Source organism: Drosophila suzukii, chromosome X (assembly GCF_043229965.1).
Source record: "Drosophila suzukii chromosome X, CBGP_Dsuzu_IsoJpt1.0, whole genome shotgun sequence".
In the NCBI taxonomy this organism is placed as follows: Eukaryota; Metazoa; Arthropoda; class Insecta; order Diptera; family Drosophilidae; genus Drosophila; species Drosophila suzukii.
In genome coordinates this window covers 15,995,257-16,002,413 of record NC_092084.1, presented here as the reverse complement: position 1 = coordinate 16,002,413, position 7,157 = coordinate 15,995,257, and positions in this window count along the sequence as shown.

Here is a 7,157-nt window from a genome sequence, read left to right as displayed (position 1 = left end):
AGCTTGTTGCTTAATTTCCAATCTATTGGCATTCTAACCTGAAAATTTTTTAATTTTTTGGCATTTTTCGAAAAAAAGCGATGAAACCCCTACAAAAATTGCGAAAATTGGTCAAAAAATAAATTTTCATAAAAGTGATGAGGATCGTTAGCATATTAAGCAAGCTGCTCAAAACAGTCGGTCTTTTAGCTGTACGCCTTAAATTGGCTGAACTACGATGAAAAAACCGAAAAAAAATGTCTCATTTTTGGCAAAAATCTAAATTTCGTATTTTTGACAAAAATGTAAACCTTTTTTTTCGCCAAAAAAAATTCGGTTTTTTTGCTGCCATAACAAAAGTATAAGTCAGATTGAGGAATGTCATACCTCGTTGAGCTTGTTGCTTAATTTCCAATCTATTGGCATTCTAACCTGAAAATTTTTCATTTTTTGCAAAAAATGAAAAATTTTCAGGTTAGAATGCCAATAGATTGGAAATTAAGCAACGAGCTCAACGAGGTATGACATTCCTCAATCTAACTTATATTTTTGTTATGGCAGCCAAAAAACCGAATATTTTTGACGAAAAAAAGCGATGAAACCCCTACAAAAATTGCGAAAATTGGTCAAAAAATAAATTTTTATAAAAGTGATGAGGATCGTTAGCATATTAAGCAAGCTGCTCAAAACAGTCGGTCTTTTAGCTGTACGCCTTGAATTGGCTGAACTACGATGAAAAAACCGAAAAAAAATGTCCCATTTTTGGCAAAAATCTAAATTTCGTATTTTCGACAAAAATTTAAACCCTTTTTTTCGTCAAAAATATTCGGTTTTTTGGCTGCCATAACAAAAGTATTAGTCAGATTGAGGAATGTCATACCTCGTTGAGCTTGTTGCTTAATTTCCAATCTATTGGCATTCTAACCTGAAAATTTTTCATTTTTTGGCATTTTTCGAAAAAAAGCGATGAAACCCCTACAAAAATTGCGAAAATTGGTCAAAAAATAAATTTTCATAAAAGTGATGAGGATCGTTAGCATATTAAGCAAGCTGCTCAAAATAGTCGGTCTTTTAGCTGTACGCCTTAAATTGGCTAAACTACGATGAAAAAACCGAAAAAAAATGTCGCATTTTTGGCAAAAATTTAAATTTCGTATTTTTGACAAAAATTTAAACCCTTTTTTTCGCCAAAAAAATTCGGTTTTTTGGCTGCCATAACAAAAATATAGGTCAGGTTGAGGAATGTCATACCTCGTTGAGCTCGTTGCTTAATTTCCAATCTATTGGCATTCTAACCTGAAAATTTTTCATTTTTTGCCATTTTTCGAAAAAAAGTGATGAAACCCCTACAAAAATTGCGGAAATTGGTCAAAAAATAAATTTTCATAAAAGTGATGAGGATCGTTAGCATATTAAGCAAGCTGCTCAAAACAGTCGGTCTTTTAGCTGTACGCCTTAAATTGGCTGAACTACGATGAAAAAACCGAAAAAAAATGTCTCATTTTTGGCAAAAATCTAAATTTCGTATTTTTGACAAAAATGTAAACCTTTTTTTTCGCCAAAAAAATTCGGTTTTTTTGCTGCCATAACAAAAGTATAAGTCAGATTGAGGAATGTCATACCTCGTTGAGCTCGTTGCTTAATTTCCAATCTATTGGCATTCTAACCTGAAAATTTTTCATTTTTTGCCATTTTTCGAAAAAAGCGATGAAACCCCTACAAAAATTGCGAAAAGTGGTCAAAAAATAAATTTTTATAAAAGTGATGAGGATCGTTAGCATATTAAGCAAGCTGCTCAAAACAGTCGGTCTTTTAGCTGTACGCCTTGAATTGGCTGAACTACGATGAAAAAACCGAAAAAAAATGTCCCATTTTTGGCAAAAATCTAAATTTCGTATTTTCGACAAAAATGTAAGCCCTTTTTTTCGTCAAAAATATTCGGTTTTTTGGCTGCCATAACAAAAATATAAGTTAGATTGAGGAATGTCATACCTCGTTGAGCTCGTTGCTTAATTTCCAATCTATTGGCATTCTAACCTGAAAATTTTTCATTTTTTGCCATTTTTCGAAAAAAGCGATGAAACCCCTACAAAAATTGCAAAAATTGGTCAAAAAATAAATTTTCATAAAAGTGATGAGGATCGTTAACATATTAAGCAAGCTGCTCAAAACAGTCGGTCTTTTAGCTGTACGCCTTGAATTGGCTGAACTACGATGAAAAAACCGAAAAAAAATGTCGCATTTTTGGCAAAAATTTAAATTTCGTATTTTTGACAAAAATGTAAACCCTTTTTTTCGCCAAAAAAAACTCGGTTTTTTGGCTGCCATAACAAAAATATAAGTCAGATTGAGGAATGTCATACCTCGTTGAGCTCGTTGCTTAATTTCCAATCTATTGGCATTCTAACCTGAAAATTTTTAATTTTTTGCCATTTTTCGAAAAAAAAAGCGATGAAACCCCTACAAAAATTGCGAAAATTGGTCAAAAAATAAATTTTCATAAAAGTGATGAGGATCGTTAGCATATTAAGCAGCTGCTCAAAACAGTCGGTCTTTTAGCTGTACGCCTTGAATTGGCTGAACTACGATGAAAAAACCGAAAAAAAATGTCCCATTTTTGGCAAAAATCTAAATTTCGTATTTTCGACAAAAATTTAAACCCTTTTTTTCGTCAAAAATATTCGGTTTTTTGGCTGCCATAACAAAAATATAAGTCAGATTGAGGAAGGTCATACCTCGTTGAGCTCGTTGCTTAATTTCCAATCTATTGGCATTCTAACCTGAAAATTTTTCATTTTTTGGCATTTTTCGAAAAAAAGCGATGAAACCCCTACAAAAATTGCGAAAATTGGTCAAAAAATAAATTTTCATAAAAGTGATGAGGATCGTTAGCATATTAAGCAAGCTGCTCAAAATAGTCGGTCTTTTAGCTGTACGCCTTAAATTGGCTAAACTACGATGAAAAAACCGAAAAAAAAATGTCGCATTTTTGGCAAAAATTTAAATTTCGTATTTTTGACAAAAATTTAAACCTTTTTTTCGCCAAAAAAATTCGGTTTTTTGGCTGCCATAACAAAAATATAGGTCAGGTTGAGGAATGTCATACCTCGTTGAGCTCGTTGCTTAATTTCCAATCTATTGGCATTCTAACCTGAAAATTTTTCATTTTTTGCCATTTTTCGAAAAAAAGTGATGAAACCCCTACAAAAATTGCGAAAATTGGTCAAAAAATAAATTTTCATAAAAGTGATGAGGATCGTTAGCATATTAAGCAAGCTGCTCAAAACAGTCGGTCTTTTAGCTGTACGCCTTAAATTGGCTGAACTACGATGAAAAAACCGAAAAAAAATGTCTCATTTTTGGCAAAAATCTAAATTTCGTATTTTTGACAAAAATGTAAACCTTTTTTTTCGCCAAAAAAATTCGGTTTTTTTGCTGCCATAACAAAAGTATAAGTCAGATTGAGGAATGTCATACCTCGTTGAGCTTGTTGCTTAATTTCCAATCTATTGGCATTCTATCCTGAAAATTTTTCATTTTTTGCCATTTTTCGAAAAAAAGCGATGAAACCCCTACAAAAATTGCGAAAATTGGTCAAAAAATAAATTTTTATAAAAGTGATGAGGATCGTTAGCATATTAAGCAAGCTGCTCAAAACAGTCGGTCTTTTAGCTGTACGCCTTGAATTGGCTGAACTACGATGAAAAAACCGAAAAAAAATGTCCCATTTTTGGCAAAAATCTAAATTTCGTATTTTCGACAAAAATGTAAACCCTTTTTTTCGTCAAAAATATTCGGTTTTTTGGCTGCCATAACAAAAATATAAGTTAGATTGAGGAATGTCATACCTCGTTGAGCTCGTTGCTTAATTTCCAATCTATTGGCATTCTAACCTGAAAATTTTTCATTTTTTGCCATTTTTCGAAAAAAAGCGATGAAACCCCTACAAAAATTGCAAAAATTGGTCAAAAAATAAATTTTCATAAAAGTGATGAGGATCGTTAGCATATTAAGCAAGCTGCTCAAAACAGTCGGTCTTTTAGCTGTACGCCTTGAATTGGCTGAACTACGATGAAAAAACCGAAAAAAAATGTCGCATTTTTGGCAAAAATTTAAATTTCGTATTTTTGACAAAAATTTAAACCCTTTTTTTCGCCAAAAAAATTCGGTTTTTTGGCTGCTATAACAAAAATATAGGTCAGGTTGAGGAATGTCATACCTCGTTGAGCTCGTTGCTTAATTTCCAATCTATTGGCATTCTAACCTGAAAATTTTTAATATTTTGCCATTTTTCGAAAAAAAGCTATGAAACCCCTACAAAAATTGCGAAAATTGGTCAAAAAATAAATTTTCATAAAAGTGATGAGGACGTTAGCATATTAAGCAAGCTGCTCAAAACAGTCGGTCTTTTAGCTGTACGCCTTGAATTGGCTGAACTACGATGAAAAAACCGAAAAAAATTTTCCCATTTTTGGCAAAAATCTAAATTTCGTATTTTCGACAAAAATTTAAACCCTTTTTTTCGTCAAAAATATTCGGTTTTTTGGCTGCCATAACAAAAGTATAAGTCAGATTGAGGAATGTCATACCTCGTTGAGCTTGTTGCTTAATTTCCAATCTATTGGCTTTCCCTCCCCCCCCCCCCCCATTTTTTGCAATTTTTCGAAAAAAAGCGATGAAACCCCTACAAAAATTGCGAAAATTGGTCAAAAAATAAATTTTCATAAAAGTGATGAGGATCGTTAGCATATTAAGCAAGCTGCTCAAAACAGTCGGTTTTTTAGCTGTACGCCTTGAATTGGCTGAACTACGATGAAAAAACCGAAAAAAAATGTCGCATTTTTGGCAAAAATTTAAATTTCGTATTTTTGACAAAAATTTAAACCCTTTTTTTCGCCAAAAAAATTCGGTTTTTTGGCTGCCATAACAAAAATATAGGTCAGGTTGAGGAATGTCATACCTCGTTGAGCTCGTTGCTTAATTTCCAATCTATTGGCATTCTAACCTGAAAATTTTTCATTTTTTTGCCATTTTTCGAAAAAAAGCGATGAAACCCCTACAAAAATTGCGAAAATTGGTCAAAAAATAAATTTTTATAAAAGTGATGAGGATCGTTAGCATATTAAGCAAGCTGCTCAAAACAGTCGGTCTTTTAGCTGTACGCCTTAAATTGGCTAAACTACGATGAAAAAAACCGAAAAAAAATGTCGCATTTTTGGCAAAAATTTAAGTTTCGTATTTTTGACAAAAATTTAAACCCTTTTTTTCGCCAAAAAAATTCGGTTTTTTGGCTGCCATAACAAATATATAGGTCAGGTTGAGGAATGTCATACCTCGTTGAGCTCGTTGCTTAATTTCCAATCTATAGGCATTCTAACCTGAAAATTTTTCATTTTTTGCCATTTTTCGAAAAAAAGTGATGAAACCCCTACAAAAATTGCGAAAATTGGTCAACAAATAAATTTTCATAAAAGTGATGAGGATCGTTAGCATATTAAGCAAGCTGCTCAAAACAGTCGGTCTTTTAGCTGTACGCCTTAAATTGGCTGAACTACGATGAAAAAACCGAAAAAAATGTCTCATTTTTGGCAAAAATCTAAATTTCGTATTTTTGACAAAAATGTAAACCTTTTTTTTCGCCAAAAAAATTCGGTTTTTTTGCTGCCATAACAAAAGTATAAGTCAGATTGAGGAATGTCATACCTCGTTGAGCTTGTGCTTAATTTCCAATCTATTGGCATTCTAACCTGAAAATTTTTCATTTTTGCCATTTTTCGAAAAAAAGCGATGAAACCCCTACAAAAATTGCGAAAATTGGTCAAAAAATAAATTTTTATAAAAGTGATGAGGATCGTTAGCATATTAAGCAAGCTGCTCAAAACAGTCGGTCTTTTAGCTGTACGCCTTGAATTGGCTGAACTACGATGAAAAAACCGAAAAAAAATGTCCCATTTTTGGCAAAAATTTAAATTTCGTATTTTTGACAAAAATTTAAACCCTTTTTTTCGCCAAAAAAATTCGGTTTTTTGGCTGCTATAACAAAAATATAGGTCAGGTTGAGGAATGTCATACCTCGTTGAGCTCGTTGCTTAATTTCCAATCTATTGGCATTCTAACCTGAAAATTTTTAATATTTTGCCATTTTTCGAAAAAAAGCTATGAAACCCCTACAAAAATTGCGAAAATTGGTCAAAAAATAAATTTTCATAAAAGTGATGAGGACGTTAGCATATTAAGCAAGCTGCTCAAAACAGTCGGTCTTTTAGCTGTACGCCTTGAATTGGCTGAACTACGATGAAAAAACCGAAAAAAATTTTCCCATTTTTGGCAAAAATCTAAATTTCGTATTTTCGACAAAAATTTAAACCCTTTTTTTCGTCAAAAATATTCGGTTTTTTGGCTGCCATAACAAAAGTATAAGTCAGATTGAGGAATGTCATACCTCGTTGAGCTTGTTGCTTAATTTCCAATCTATTGGCATTCTAACCTGAAAATTTTTCATTTTTTGGCATTTTTCGAAAAAAAGCGATGAAACCCCTACAAAAATTGCGAAAATTGGTCAAAAAATAAATTTTCATAAAAGTGATGAGGATCGTTAGCATATTAAGCAAGCTGCTCAAAATAGTCGGTCTTTTAGCTGTACGCCTTAAATTGGCTAAACTACGATGAAAAAACCGAAAAAAAATGTCGCATTTTTGGCAAAAATTTAAATTTCGTATTTTTGACAAAAATTTAAACCCTTTTTTTCGCCAAAAAAATTCGGTTTTTTGGCTGCCATAACAAAAATATAGGTCAGGTTGAGGAATGTCATACCTCGTTGAGCTCGTTGCTTAATTTCCAATCTATTGGCATTCTAACCTGAAAATTTTTCATTTTTTGCCATTTTTCGAAAAAAAGTGATGAAACCCCTACAAAAATTGCGAAAATTGGTCAAAAAATAAATTTTCATAAAAGTGATGAGGATCGTTAGCATATTAAGCAAGCTGCTCAAAACAGTCGGTCTTTTAGCTGTACGCCTTGAATTGCTGAACTACGATGAAAAAACCGAAAAAAAAATGTCCCATTTTTGGCAAAAATCTAAATTTCGTATTTTCGACAAAAATTTAAACCCTTTTTTTCGTCAAAAATATTCGGTTTTTTGGCTGCCATAACAAAAGTATAAGTCAGATTGAGGAATG